General features: G+C 41.3%; 1 protein-coding gene across 2 annotated transcripts in view; it reads left to right on the top strand.

Annotated features, from left to right (window-relative positions):
• Positions 1-11942: 11942 nt before the first annotated feature.
• The window catches only part of CRACD (capping protein inhibiting regulator of actin dynamics), a 70501-nt gene continuing 66345 nt past the window's right edge, over positions 11943-16098 (top strand). Inside the window, exon 1 of one of the 2 annotated variants that reach the window (XM_073341966.1) lies at positions 11943-12111. The gene's annotated coding sequence lies outside the window, so the exon portion shown is untranslated. The remainder of the gene's footprint in view (positions 12112-16098) is intronic. The other variant, XM_073341965.1, reaches the window with a different exon arrangement.

Genomic DNA, 16098 nt, shown 5'->3' with positions numbered 1-16098 from the left:
TGGTAAAATAACACAGGTTTTCAGTGTGTGTATGTGTGTGTGTGTGTATATATATATATATATATGTGTGTATATATATATATATATATGTGTGTATATGTATATATAATGCGCACCGGAAACCTGTGTGTATATACAGTTGTTGTATAGCTATACAAATCTCAATATTTATAATATAAAATTAAACTTTTTACTGGTTTCAATAAAAACTTTTTGCTACTAATTTTAGTACTAATATCAGGTAATTCAGCATAACCTTCTATAAAAACAAAATAAATCAATTTATTGGAAAAATATAACCCACATACAATATTCTGATGGTTTGCTTGTTAACAGGATGTAATTCATATCAATATAACTAATAGTTGAGCTTTAAGCTTATGGGTATCTGCATCCTATATCCTCTGTTGCCATTTTAGGTCCTCTAAGAGCCTCATTGCTTATTCAGACAAGGAATCCCACAATTTAGATGCCCCAACAGAGAAGAAACATTTCCTGAGAACTCTTCTAGTAAATTGTATTATTTACTGTAATTTTGTTTGATTTTATATATTTTTATATTGTTTACTTCTACTTTACTTACATACACAATTAGTTCAAAGAATTTGTCAAATTTATTTCTGTCATGATGTCGTCATTACAGAGAGGGCTGCTGAAAATGAAGATTATTCTGTTTTTGCAACTTCACCTTTGTCTGTATGTGAACATAAAGCTTTCGTGTTTATATAGTCAATGTCCTTTCTGTGAAAATAATAAATTCATTTTTTATGGTATGGGCCTCTTTTTTTTTTATAGCTTAGGGCCTCAGAATGTCATAATCCGGCCCTCGCTCCAGTCCCTCAGTAAATATAGCTCCAGTCCCTCAGTAAATATAGCTAAGGCTGACTATATCTGCCCTTAGCATTCTAAGGGTTAAAACACGTTCGGACTCAGCGTCACATGTACACATGCAAACAGGTTTTACATTTTCTATAACTTCCTGCTTCTGTAAACAGAAGTGTTGAAATATTTGATCCTGATGGTAAAGGACTTTACATAGTATTTGGACTCTGATGCCTTTAACAGAAGTCTTAAGTTTATTATGCTGATTCATATATTTTATCCTAACAAGTGACTATATCAGCCATGTGTGGAGCAGCAGGCAGGAAATAAAAATCACATAGGTAGGGCCCTACCAAATTCACAGCCATGAAAAACGCGTCATGGACTGTGAAATCCGGTCCCCCACACCCCATGTGAATTCTGGTCTTTTGTATGCTTTTACCCTATACTATACAGATTTCGCAAGGGAGACCAAATTTGGCATCCTGACCCAAAAAGGAGTTGTGTGTGTGTGGGGGTCACAAGGTTATTTTAGGGGAGTTGTGGTATTGCCACCCTTACTTCTGCACTGCCTTCAGAGCTGGGCGGCCAGAGAGCGGGGGCTGTTGGCCGGGTGCCCAGCTCTGAAGGCAGCGCCCCACCAGCAGCAGCGCAGAAGTAAGGGTGTGAATACCACACCATGCCACCCTTACTTCTGTGCTGCTGACTTCAGAGCTGGGCAGCCGGAGAGTGGTGGCTGCTGACTGAGGGCCCAGCTCTGCAGGCAGCAGCACAGACGTAAGGGTGGCAATCCCATACCGTGCCCTCCTTACTTCTTTGCTGCTGCTGGTGGTGGCTCTGCCTTCAGAGCTGGGCTCCCGGCCCTCAGCTGCCGCTCTCCAGCTGCCCAGCTCTGAAGGCAGCGCAGCTGCCAGCAGCAGTGCAGTGCAGAAGTAAGTGTAGCAGTACCACAACCCCCCCCCACTACAATGACCTTGTGACCCCCCACAACTTCTTTTTGAGTCAGGCCTCCTACAATTACAACACTGACATTTTAGATTTAAATCGCTGAAATCATCAAATTTACAATTTTTAAAATCCTATGACCATCAAATTGACCAAAATGGACCATGAATTTGGAAGGGCAATGTCACACATAGGGCAATGTCATCTGTGGAGATATGTTTCCTTGCAAGTAGCCGAGAATCTACAAGAGATAGATTTGTCTTGACTGTGTTATTGGCATTTAAGTCAATATCACCAGTTCGTATCAATCCCATGTGAAAACCAAAAATAATTTAGCTTCTCTCGACACCTCTGGACTTACATAAGCTCTCTTTCATTTGAATGTTTCTCAGTTTCATCAAAGAGGTTAGACATGTAAAAGACCATTTATATAACCTAGTTAAGCTCCTTGCCAATAGAGAATTGTCCCTATACTTGTCAGCATTTTATCCAGTCTAGTTTTAAATATCTCAAACAATTGAGGTCTGAACTCTCTGTCTAGAAGTTATTCATGATATCTGATCTAAATGTTCCATTTTTTAAATTTTCATCCCATTATCTTTCTTGTACTAACTTAAATAATTCCTCACTCTCCCTGGCATTTACATCTTCTGCATTTGGACTGTTTCCCTCCCCACATTCCCCGAGTTCTTGTTTAGCCAATATATGGAGAAGCTAGATGAGTGGGGGGTCATGAGCGAAGTAGGCCAGAAAGTGGATCTGCTGTGATGTCTAATAAATGAAAAGAGACACAAGAGCACCAGTCTGTTAAACCCTAGGCAATTCAGCAGAACAAACCTCCACGCCACTCCTCTTCTTTGCCCCTCCATGTCATCCCCATTCTTCCCCACAGAGAGCCCTGCTCCCCTACCGTATTCAGCTTATAAGGGTTGACATAGATCTAAATGTGGATATATCAACAATAATCAGCAAAGTTTGGGATATTCAGGGGAGGGCATGTTGAGGAGGAGGCCACGATGGATTATGGAGGCAATCCAGGCTGTGAATGGAGGAAACTTGGGGAAAGGTCTGGTCCCTATGAGGATAGATTGTGGGAGAAAAGATTGTGGGAGAAGGGAGGACAGCCCTTCAGAGGCCAGGAAGGGAAACAAGTCAATGGGGGGCACATGGGTGCATATAGAGGGAAATACATATCAGCGTTACTAGTTAGCAATATAGACAGCTATCAATGTTGATACATACTTATTTTTAAAAAGTGGAAATTCTTACATAAAAATTCCATTAACTTAGAGCTGAGGTTGCTAGAATTTATCACCAATGCAAATTGGAAAAAAAAACCCCAAGGAAATAAGCATTTAAGTTCTTCAGCATTCCATCTCTGTTCCACTAATTGGTTCCAGTTTACATTTTGTTTCCCTCCACTCCACCACTTGCAGCCCAAATTTCTTCATCTTCATCCTAAACATCAAATTGCTACCTTGATTCTGACACCACATGTAGTATAGCAGTGTCATGGGTGGGTGAGATTCTGTGGCCTGCGTTGTGCAGGAGGTCTGACTAGATGATCATAATGGTGCCTTCTGACCTTAGTATTATGAATCTATAAGCAGATTTCAATTCAGTAATTTCCACGTAAAAATTCATACCAAATTTATTGTGACCTCTAATCCAGATGACCCATTCACAGACGTTTTGAAACGTTAGAGAAAAACATGCATTGCAGCCACCATTTGTAATCGGCTACTGTAGCTCTCACTTACTTACGCCGATCTGTAGCTGAGTACATTTTTATGAAAGCCACACCAGCCCTATGTACATAATCACCCACCCACATGATGAATAAACATAATTTAGTTAGGGCTGCTGCCTCCAGGTCAACGCCCATCTCCAGATGTCTAATAAATAGGGTACTGGACTAGGAGTCAGAAGACCTATATTCTGTTCCCTGCTCTGCCACTGACCACTTGTGTGATCTTGGGAAAGTCACTTTGCATCTCGGTATATACCTCTGTTTCCCCTCCCATCCACTGTCTGTCTGTCTGTTCTATTTAGACTAAGCTCTTTGGGGCAGAGCCTGTCTCTTATAATGTTTTTGAACAGTACCTGGCCCCATGGACTTCAGTCTTAGAGTCTTGAGTCATTACTGAAGTACAAATAATAATAAATGTTGGTGGACAGTGTAAAGAAGCTTGCACTGCTGCTGCCTGTTCTGTCTATTTTGCCAACAGAACTGCAGTTTTAGGGGTTGCCTGTCCAGTATATTTTATGAGTATTAAATTCACTGACAAGGAACAAAGATAGTTTAACCTCCAAGGACAATGTCTGAAGTCACTTTATGCCCCTGTCTAGCGAATATCTTGTACCAATGTATAAAAGATAAATGAACACAGTACAAAATTTAAAATAGAATATAATGCTGCTTCTGAGAGTCTGTATACCTACTGTATGAACGCAGGTGTTAATGGGCAAGCTACTACAATCTGGACAGTGAATGGACATATTGATGAGTTTTGTGTGATCTTCACAAACTAGCACCTACCCAGCTGAAAATCAGGGTTGAAATCCTGGCCCTATTGAAGTCAATAGGAGTTTTACCACTGACTTCAAATGGTCCAGGATTTCATCCTATCTTTCAATACTCCCCTTTTTAACTAATGTAATTCCTTTTCATAGTTTCCCTGTATCCCTTCTCTTTAAACACAGCCCGCAGCATCTGTCACCTTCATTTGCTTCCTGCCTATTTTGAATCCTATTCTGTGTTGTTCTGTATAGGTTCTTATACCACCCTAATCACCATGGTAACTGAGGGCCTGCCAGTAGTGGATTATGGGACGTGATTAACATCTGTCACGTGAAGTTTGTTCTTTTGATTCAGAAGTGCCTGTCTGGTTTAACACCAATTTTTGGCATCTCCTTTTCCTGTCTCTTATCTGTTGCTTGGGAACACTCTCCCACTCGCTATCTAAGCAACTGAGTTTCTTCTACTCTTTAAGTGTCACATCTAAATTGTTATCTGTTTATATGACCCATAATTGAGTTGAGTGCTTTATGCTATTTGTTCAAAGGGCACTATAGAAAATGTATTGCAATGGATTCCATTGATATTTGAGTACCTTATTTACAACTCTTATTGTGAGTTTAGCCTAGGCAGGGGATTTGTCAGTTGCCACACTTGTTGGGGCAAGGGTGTCCATACTCTGACAAACCGAAAGGGTGCTTTGGGCTTTTGACAGGAGTCCAAGGGCCAGATCCAATTTGCATAAAATACAGCAGATTGCAGCTGTCTTCAGCTTTATTGGGGAGGTGTCGCTGGTAGAGATTACAAGTTTCAAGTGTAGTGGACTAAGATGAAAGATGGATTGTGTCTCTGGGACCCATCTTTCTAGTAGAGATGAGTATGATCATGTGCTACATTGTAGCATGCCAAAAGTTGCATCAGACTTCACTTTAACTAGATCTCTGTGTTGCAGTTGTTGCATCTGTTGACCAGGGTGCAACTGAGGAATTATATCCCAGGTTAAAGATTGTTTTTAATGTGTTCATGCTACTCCACTGGAATCAGATACAAAAGGAGCATATACCATATATGATGAGTTATTCTACTTCCTGTATCCATTTCTGGTTAGCTATTGCCTTCACACTTTATAGTTTCCCATGATTTAGACTCTGAAGTACAACATTCCTCAATTTGCTATTAACTATTCATAGTGATTTTCTAAAAGAAATAAAGGAAAAGGTGTGTAAACCAAGCAAGGACAAGGTTCGAGTGCTTATTTCATTTGCTGTCTTGGAGCTGGATTTGTATAAGTCCAGATCTGGTAGGTAATAGAACACGAGGAAATTGCACATATGACTAGAGTTGTTTTCAGGCTGTTTCAGCAATTGTCTTTCAGGCTATTTCAGCAATCAGCCCTGTAGCATCTAGGTCTCCACCATCATCATCACCCTCCATAACATTTAATATGGTAAGGAATAAGTCAGCTTTCATCTCAGAGCACCAGACACATTATGGCTTTGGGAGATCTGTGTCCACCACATTTCCAACTTTTTGATTCCTCTTAGTGTCATATCAGCATAGAAAAGGAGACTTGTCCCACCTTCTATCCCTTGGGAATCATCGAATGTCTTGTTTTATAAAACAACATTTATGAAACAACCAAAAGCCTGTTACAAAGGCCTTGCCCAAGTGGTAGTGAACTGCACTATCCTATGGAAGACATGGGTTTGACTACTACTTGTGTCAATGCTGGAAGGATCTGGGGAAGTTGTAGGCACAGCTTGCTCAGCCCTGAGGGTCAAGGGCTGCCTCAGATTGCCCATCCATTTAACAGTGAGCCATCCAGCTTGATTTAAAGGATTGACTTTTATTGGCTCTGGAGAAAAACTTGTCCTCATATGAAAGAATGGCAGCTGTGATGTGCAGATATAAAGTGAGGGACATGTTGCATCACTTGGGAAGACTAGAGAGAGTGAAATGTTGCCATAATAATATATACTGATTTATTTCTTCATCAGGGCACCGATCGTAAGTTAATTAAGCATATGCCTGTGTGTTTGTATATGTTACTGACTTCAGTTTATGGTTTGTATCAACCTATTCTAGCCCGGGAACTTTGGTTGTATGCTTATGTCATAATTTTCCTCCTGGGCCTGATCCTACAATTGTCCTCTCAAAACTTTCATTAACTTCATTGGGAGTTAAATATATGTAAGGAATGCAGGGTTGAGCCCATTTAGTATTGTTGTTCTAAATTAGTTCAAATATTTTGTTCTCTGCTGGGATTATCAAACTGAAGCTCCAATATCTGCTCATTTAAAGCAAATGGTCTGTCGGTATCTCTGTAGAAAGCTAAACACATATTATTTGCTATGTGCTTGGAGACACATTATGCACAATTTCATATATTGGGGTATTTTGAATAAAAATATGGTGCACATTAAAAACATCAGTTGTTTGTGATTTCCCAAATGCTCTATGGTGATCTTCAAACTACATGTTGATATGTGGAAGCAATACCCAAAACTGCTTCCTTTAATGAACATGAGAGTTTGAAAACCGTAGACTACAAATATACAAAGATATTTTAATTATAAGTACTGTGTTCACAGCTGTTAGTTTAATGAAAAATCTGTGGCTTGAATTTATCTCCGGACCCATGTCCAATGCGGGTTTAGACTTGATGTTCTGTTGCCAGCCTACAGAGGGGACAGGACAGCAGCAAGTGGGCTGAAAATACAAGGGCCCTTTCAAAAAGTCGTTGTGACTGTACTGGCCTATGCTATATGCTGTGTGAGCTAGCTGTGCTGTTGGAATGGTATGGACTGAAATCCTTATTGAAAAAGAAGGGAGAGATCTGTCTCTGTTACAGTGGCAGGCATATGAAAAATGTGGCAAACCAGTGCCTTCCATAAGTCTTGTTTCTGGTAGTGCACAATTTGTTCAGTGCTCTACCAGTCTACAAGAGCCATTTTCATTAATAGTGCCTATGATGTTATAAATGTTATATGTATCTTTATGTGCTTGCTAGTGTTTGTAGTTCCTGGCTAAATAAGTAACACAAGGAATGCTTCCTGCAGGAATTAAAGATAATGGAGGTAATTGAGGCAAATCTTCAATTCTGAAATAATCCATGTAACAAGTATTTTGAAGTTTTACCCCCTACCCCTGCCCCTGAGTCGGAAGCTTTATAGACTGGTTTGACCTAGTTTAAGAGGCCTAAGAACACAAAGGACTTGAAATGGTATAAAAATAGTGACCTAAGAGGGGGGAAACTCCGTCCAAGAACTGACAAGCATGAGACTATGACCAACAGAACCAAACCCTTTGGAAGGACCTGAAGTATTTTACCCAGGTCCCCAAGTGAAAGATGGCTGACCACTTTGTAAGCTCATCATGCATATAAGCTGTTTATTGTTTTTAAGATATGTTTTCTCTGAAATGCTTTTGTTCTGAATAAATAGTACTTTGCTTTATGAATGTGATTGGCCACTGGATAGCCCTGTCATTGCTCCTGGGGGAATGCAGGTGCTGAACTGAAGTCAGACTTGATGAGTTAACCACAATGATTTGGAAGGGTCTGTAGTAAAGACCTGGACTAAAGGGAAGGAATCATAGGGTTCTGTCATAAGAAAAGTGATGGCTGGAGGCCTGACACCTAAGTGGGGTGCCCTTGAGGAGCACATGAGGGAATCAGACTCAGCCGACTCAGGAATTGTGACAGTGTCTTTTCCAAATGTGGAAAAATCTCAAATGTGTGTAGATTAGAGCCAACTGTAGCCTAATGCAATGGTTCCCAATCTTTTTTAACCTGAGATTTTAACCGAAATCTCCTTGTAGTTTCATGCCAGAACGTTCTTGCAAAGAATTGTGAGTTGGTAGGGTACCAGGCCTGGCTAGAGGGTGAATGGTGGAAGAGTTTCTCCCTTCTTCTCCACAATCCCTGCAACCTGAGAACTGTGCAGGCTGGAAGGAGGAGAAGCTGTGAGACGGGGTTAATTGAAGGTGAGCAGGGGCTGAGCGGGGAACATAAAGGGCTGAGCTACTCCATTCCCCCCCTTCCTTTTCTCCTGCTGGGTCCTAGCACTCATGAGATTATGCTGATTTAAACATTTTTTTCCTAGCCCTACTGTGGGTCACGCTGGTTTGAATTTGGTTCTGGAAATTAGGCAACCAGGGTTCTACTCGTGGCCCTACCACTGACGCACTTTGTGACCGGGGTAAGTCACATAAACTCTCTGTTTCCATTGCCCCATCTGCAAAATGAGAAGAATGATACCCTCCGTTATAAACTTCTTTTAGAGATTTTCAGATGAAATGCTGACTGGAGCAGAGTGTTATTTGTTTGGCTTTAATGTTTTGGGCCAATGTCTCTACTGCATGCATTATCTGCTTGGCATACTGATTGTTACCTATCAGCTCTGTGCTCTTGGGAAACCAGGGCACAGTTCCCAGCCTGTCTGACTCACGAAAGACCTCTCCCCTTCCCGCCCCCCGCCCCGCCTCTGCTTGAACCAAAACCGATCAGAAGAAAGACTTACAAAAAGCAATGAAAAGGCAGTGGAAGACACAGCTAAACCCCTGGGATAAGGGTGACAGGATTAAGGAAACTCCCCTAGCCTCATTTACATCAAAGATGGGACAGGGAGGCATCTCCATTAGCATACAGAATTTAGAACAGAGACTGAACTTTGGGACTAGAAAAGCAGGGAAGCACTGCATGATGGGGAATCTCTGTTCCAGATGTTAATGAACCCATGCCTGCACACACCCAGCTCAGTAGTTAGCAGACCAATTCTAGTAATAAATCCTTTACTGGTATCCAAAATACTGAAGTTGCCTAATTGAATTGTGAGCTCCCTGCAAGGAACACCGCCCATAGCCAGGAATGATCAGTTTATTGTTTAGCCTGAACAAAACAACTTTGGAATACTCCCTTGAGCCATCAGTTTACCCATAAACAAATCTAATGTTCTCCCTTGAACCATTGTTCTTTCCCTACAAAACTCCTACCCATGGTCAAGTAAGTGTTCTGATGTCTGGATCCAAAATCTGCATCAGTTCCATTGAGACTTCATCTTCTCCTGACTGATCATGCTGGGGGCTCTGCCTGTCTCCAGCACTCTGGATCCTCAGCTACCACCACTATCTGGGAACCCCGATGGATTCAAGCTTCAAAGAGTAGTGAAAATCCATCTCTCGCTCTCGGTATAGCCTTCTGACCCTGACTTGTGTGATCAGTTATAGTTTTCTAAACCTGCCCTTTTTATAATCAAATTTAAGTTAGATTTAATATTATCACTGGTTTGTTTGTTTGGCACCCCTTGTATGGTTATTACCCGGCAATAAATAACTGTCATGGTTAAACTGGTTTCTTCTCTTTCTCTCCCTCCCCCTCGAGGGTGTTTTTTGGCTTCCCCATTCGCTCTGCAGCACCGCTCCTCGTATCTAAGCTAAAGATCCCTGCAGCACCCAAAAATTCTGTGGGGTTTGCTCATCTAGTGGGTTACTACCAGAACAATTGTAACATGAAAGTGGGGATAGGAACGTGCTGAACCTGGGGCACATGAGGTGGCAGCTTGGAAGTGTTGCTCGACCCAGCCTGCTGAGTCCAGGGACATATAAGGGGTCAGCTTGGGAGTGCTGATTAACCCAGTCTTCTCAGACATGCTGTTAATGTTTGTGCGTTCCTCTGACTCTGGGGCTGGAAGAACCCAGCCCTGGGGAACCTAGGTCTTGCAGGATAGCTCCATTGAGAGGGAACTTACAGAAGGGAGAAGTAGAGCTCCTTATGAGAACACAAGTGAGACAAGCAGTACATTGATAGAATTACAGACACCCCCCCCCCAAGAGAAACATTAATAAACCCAAAGTGACAGGAAAATCTGATAACATGATGGGGGGAAGGGGAGTGAACTAACAGGGAGGCTCTTACAGCTTCTAATTCTTTGTCTAGCTCTGTCCCTGCTCCTGGGCTCTTCTAGTCCACCCCAGCTGACTATCTGCCTGATGGGCATAGCTGGATTGCAGTGTACTCTGGCCATACCCCTCTCTGCCCCTGACATGCCCCCTGTATTGTAGAGGGGTGTGGCATAGAAGCCGGATATGTTGGTGCTTTACCCATTAGGGTCTCCCCCACTTTGGGGTAATTTTAGCTGGAGAGATGAGGACAAATGCCGTGGAGAGAGGTGGAGAATCTGGCCCTTTAATCATAAGACTACTACAGCACAGTAGTTTCCAGGTTTATTGGTCAGTTCATAGAATAATAGAATATCAGGGTTGGAAGGGACTTCATCTAGTCTAACCCCCTGCTCAAAGCAGGACCAATCCCCAACTAAATCATCCGACTCAGGGCTTTGTCAAGCCTGACCTTAAAAACCTCAAAGGAAGGAGTTTCCACCACCTCCCAAGGTAACCCATTCCAGTGCTTCACCACTCTCCTAGTGAAAAAGTTTTTCCTAATATCCAGCCTAAACCTCCCCCACTGCAACTTGAGACCATCACACCTTGTTTTTGTCCCTACATGTGTATAACATGCATCTTGCAACAAAATTCATACTTTTTGCTGAGCAGCAGCTCCCTGGGGAGGGTAAATGAGAGAGAGAGAGAGAGAGAGAGAGAGAGTAGGTAGTATGTATGAGAATTCTGGATGGCTTATGAAAATGTTTGTCACAGGTGAAACAGTGGAATATTAGAAGAGCTGCAGTTCCAAAAAAATGAGAGTGCATTCTAAGGTATCTGAATGCAAAATTAAGTCAGGGTAAATTAAATGAAACTATGATAGTTTCGAAATGTTTGAAATTCCTCCTTTGTTACACCATGCCAATATTTAGCAATAAGCTTTGATTTTTTATATAGTTATTTATTTATTTTAATGTTTTTGGTCTAGGCTGTGAGGAAAAAAGTTTAGCTTCACAAACTTATTTATTTGTCTTCTATGTTATCTCTGTGAAAGGTGGCATCCCCTCTCTTTTTGCTTACTGTTTCCTTCCTTGTGCCTGCCAAATTGTCTTTCTCTGAGTTTTGGGTCTAACTTCAGTTTGTAAACATTACAGGGCAGGGATGCTGGGCCAGATTCTGCTCTCAGTCACTCAGGAGTAAAACCAGAGTAACTTAATTGGCTTCATTTTGGATGTATATTGATGCAACTCTGAGAATTTAACCCATTATCTTTGTTTGTCTGCAAAGTACCTTGTTCACCTATGACACAATATAAATAATATATACTAAGTTATTTTCAGTTTCTTTCATTCAAACCAGTGCATGTAGCCCCTGCTGCAGTATGGTAATGAATGCAGAGCTTTTCTTGAGTGACTAGGACAAAACAAAAGCACTCCACAAAATCTAAAAATGAATCTCCTCCTGTTAGTTTTTCATTCTGTCTCTTGTAAATGATCTTTTTGCCCTCATCCAAGCATTTGACCGCACTGACACCTTAGCATGAATCTTTAATCCAGAGAGCAGGTGTTTTAATGCTCTTTGTTTTGCTCTGTCAATATTGTGCCTTGACAGTGAGTTGCAGCCGTGCATTTAAATTCCAAGTACAGGGTTTGCTCAGGCTGGTGATTGCTCTTTGACCTCATTTTTCCTTTGCAAGTGCTAGCTGTTGTGATTTTCTCGCACACACCAAAGTACCTTCTTGATAAGCTACCATATGTGTTTGTCTTGTGATCTGCAGACAAGAAAAGGGCAGGCAAATTCCAGCCTTTCAAGAAGTTTTTTGGTAAAAGGAAAAAGAGAGAGACAACATCAGACTGTGTGGAAGCCAAATTGAAACCCAGCCACTCTTTTGGGAATGTATGCAATGGCACCCTCTCTTCAGATGAAGAAACAAACAATGGTTTGAGGTAAAAACATACATGTGTTTGTTAAATTTGTTTGTTTTAAACTGAATCCATAAGAATCATTGTAGATGTAATGAATGTTGTTCCTGTTTAAATTTCATCGCACTGAATGATAAGTGGTACACTGCATATTTGAGTGTCAGTGTGCCTTTCTAGTCATATTCTTATACTGTAGAATCTAAGTGTTTAACTTCTTGCACATGTCAATTATTGGTTCCATGTGTAGATGAATAGAAAAAAGAAAGTCCAGGGTTAAACCAAACAAATTCAAACCTACTTTCATGGATTAGTAAAACTTAAGGACAGACAGACAGACATCAAATCACCAGCACAATGGGTACCCTAGTTAGTACCTGAACTGACTGGACATGGAGACTCTGCTCTACTCTCTTTGCCCTCGAGGTGGTACCTTCAGGTCAGGAATGAAGCCTGCAGGTGGGAAGTGTGGGGGAAGCTTGTCACATTGCGGCGTGTGATCTGCCTGATCTGTTGATAGAGCTGCAGTCTTTAGGGCTGTCAACCTAGCAACTTTTTCTGTTATAAATTCAATAATAAGGAAAAACGTTATTAACATAAAATCCAAGGGCAATGTGTCAGAAGCTCCATGTGTAGCAGAAGTGATGGGGAGGAGAAAAAATAATGAAATTACCAAAGAAGCTGCACAAAGTGCTGGGCTCAGGCCGGGGACAGAAATGTCAAAAGTAGAGGCAGAGGCATGTGCCGAAATGATAGCAGGGTCAGTAGAGCCGGCATGCTCTGGTAGCCCAGAACCTTATGTCCCTGTGCTCATTTCTGGTCAAAGCCCATCACCATGGGGTGCTAGTGTCTCATACCTTCTGTTTGCAAGATGGGGATTATAAATGCACTTTGTGAAAAGTGTTCCTGCACAGGTGATATGCTGGTTTTGTCTTTTGGCATTTTTCTGAGAGAGTTCATTGGAGAGCTTAGTGATTGTCTGGTTTCACCCACCTGGTTGTGGCTGGGGCATTTAATACACTGGATGAGGTATACCACATGTTGTGATGGGCATGCGTAGGACCCATGGATCTTAAAAGGTGTGTTGTGCGGGGGGGGGGGGGGGTATTGCTCATTGTAGCAGTGCAGATATGTCTGCAGGTTTTGCATCTGTTGTTCCGGCAGGGTCTGGTACCACCAGATTTGGCGTCCTGGTCTGTGAGGAGCTTGGTTCTGATTATGAGCTTGGAAAGACTGGGGGGTTGTTTGAAGGCCAGAAGAGGGGGTTCAGGAAAGATTTCTTTCAGGATGGGGTCTCCATCAATATGGGTATAGGTGTTTGATGATACCCCATATAGGTTCCAGTGTGGGTGGTAGGTGACAGCTAGGGGTGTGCGGTTGGAGGGGGTTTATTTCTATATTGAAGCAGGTTCTCTCAAGGCATTTGGATGGCCTGTTCCATTATGTGACCTACTTCTCTGGTAGAGTGTCCTTGTTTGGTGAAGGTAGTTTTGAGTGTGTTAAGTTTTATATCCTGGACTTTTTCCTCTGAGCATATTATGTGGAATTTGAATGCTTGGGTGTAGATAACCGATTTCTTGGTGTGTTTGGGGTGGTAGGTGTCGTGATCCATGGGTGTCTTGTATACAGTTGTCTGTTGGATTCCACTGTTGAAGTTGATGCTAGTGTGGCAGTGTTCCAGAAAGGGTTTAATGGACAGGTGGTGGTGGTTCAAGTTGTGTGGAAATCTGTGAGGGAGTTTGTCATTTGTCCATAGGGTGAAAATACGTTGATCTGTCTCAGGCATATCATTGGTTTCATGGTGTGTTTGTCCAGAAATTCTTCTTCAAGGTGACCCATAAAAGGTTGGCATATTGGAGAGTCATCCTAGTACCCATGGCTGTTCCCATGGTGTGGACAAAGTGTTTTGTTGTTGAATGTAAAATTCTTATGGGTGAGGATGAAATGGATGTTCGGCAATGTGTTTGGAGTGGATATCTGAGGGTTGTCCATTGTCTTGTAAATATTTGAGGCAGGCATTTATGCCATCATTGTGAGGGATATTGGTGTATAGGGAAGTGACATCCATCGTGGCAAGAATGGTGTTCTGAGAGAGGTTGTTACTGATGCAAAGTTTGTGGAGGAAATCAGTTGCCTCTTGGAGGAAGCTGGCCCTTTGTATGGTGAGTAGTTTGAGAATAGTTTCTGTGAGTCCTAGTATTTCTTCGGTAAGAGTGCTGTGGCCACATGTGATGGTTTGCTTGGAAAACATGCAGAAGGACTGTGGGGTGGGTTTGTGTGGGATGAATTTGTAGAGTTCCTCTTGGAGTTATTTGAGGAAGGATTTGATGATATCCTTAAATTCCTGCGTAAATTGTGGTGTGGGGACTTCTTTGAGTTCTTTATAGTAGGTGGTGTCAGCATTGTCAGTTGGCCTCATTAACATAGTCATCATGGTTGAGGACTACAGTGGTGCCCCCCCTTTGTCTGCTGGTTTGATGGCTATCTGGTGGTTAGATTTCAGGGACTGTATAGCTGTCCTCTTGGCGGTAGAGAGATTGTGATGGGTGTGATGTTTGTTAAGGATTTCACAGCCAGTTTTTTTCCTGAAGCAATCAATGGAATGATCAAGAATGTGACTGTGGTTTCATCCACACTGTTAAATTAAAAACTACAGTATTAAAACAGATTGCAAAATTAAAATCACAGGTGGTCAACAAATGGGAAGGAGCCTGATTCTGAGCTTACTTGTGACAGTTTTTGCCTGTGTGAGTCCTTTGCCATCAGTGGAGTTGTGTCAGATTTATGCTGATGGAAATGCAGTCAAAATCAGGCCTAACGTTCCAACAGAAAGCTTCATTGTACAAATCTGGGTTTTTATCATTATTGTTGTTGTATTGTATTGCTAGTTTAGTTAAATGTATATCTTTATATATAATGTGCATGTTGTAAGGTGTGTACTATAAAGCAGTGGCTCTCAACCTTTTCAGACTACTATAACCCTTTCAAGAGTATGATTTGTCTTGTGTACCCACAAGTTTCACCTCACTTAAAAACTTACAAAATCAGACATAAAAATTAAACAAGAAAAAAGGGTCATAGCACACTATTACTGAAAAATTGCTTACTTTCTCATTTTTATTACATAATTATAAAATAAATCAACTGGAATAGGAATATTATACATACATTTCCATGTATAGTATACAGAGCAGTATAAACAAATCATTGTCTATGAATAGGGCTGTCGAGCACTTAAAAAAATTAAATGCGATTAAATGCGCTATTAAACAATAATAGAATACCATTTATTTAAATATTTTGGACGTTTTCTACATTTACAAATATATTTATTTTAATTACAGCACAGAGTACAAAATATAAAGTGCTCACTTTATATTTCTTTTTGATTACAAATATTTGCACTGTAAAAAAACAAAAGAAATAGTCTTTTTCATTTCCCCCATTGCAAGTACTGTAGTGCAATCTCTTTATCATGAAAACTGAACGTACAAATGTAGAATTATGGACAAAAAAACCTGCATTCAAAAATAAAACAATGTAAAACTTTAGAGCCTACAAGTCCACTCAGTCCTACTTCTTGTTCAGCCAGTCGCTCAGACAAACAAGTTTGTTTACATTTAAGGGAGATAACACTGCCTCTATTATGGTGTCTTTTAAGAGTTTCCATTCAGCTTGCAGGGATTTTACTTTTGGTGCTGTACCTTTTAATTTCTGTTTAACTAACCTCCTCATTTTTGTGTAGTTCCCCTTGTGGAACTACTTCTGCATTGGAGTGTTGCTCTTCTAAGACATCTGAAAGCATGGTCCACACCTCATCCTTCTCAGATTTTGGAAGGCACTTCAGATTCTTAAATCTTGGATCGAGTGCTGTATCTGTCCTTAGAAATCTCACATTGGTACTGACAAGGCTGAATCCTCACTCTGGAACTTCGAGTGCAGAAGGTGGGGGCCCACAAGGATTTTAAAAATGAATACTCGCCACTCCAGGCTTGTATTACACTCCCAAGGTTA

Source organism: Lepidochelys kempii, chromosome 4, assembly GCF_965140265.1.
Source record: "Lepidochelys kempii isolate rLepKem1 chromosome 4, rLepKem1.hap2, whole genome shotgun sequence".
Classification (NCBI taxonomy): domain Eukaryota; kingdom Metazoa; phylum Chordata; order Testudines; family Cheloniidae; genus Lepidochelys; species Lepidochelys kempii.
The sequence above is the reverse complement of the archived record's forward strand: the minus strand, read 5'-3'. Positions and strand labels throughout refer to the sequence as shown.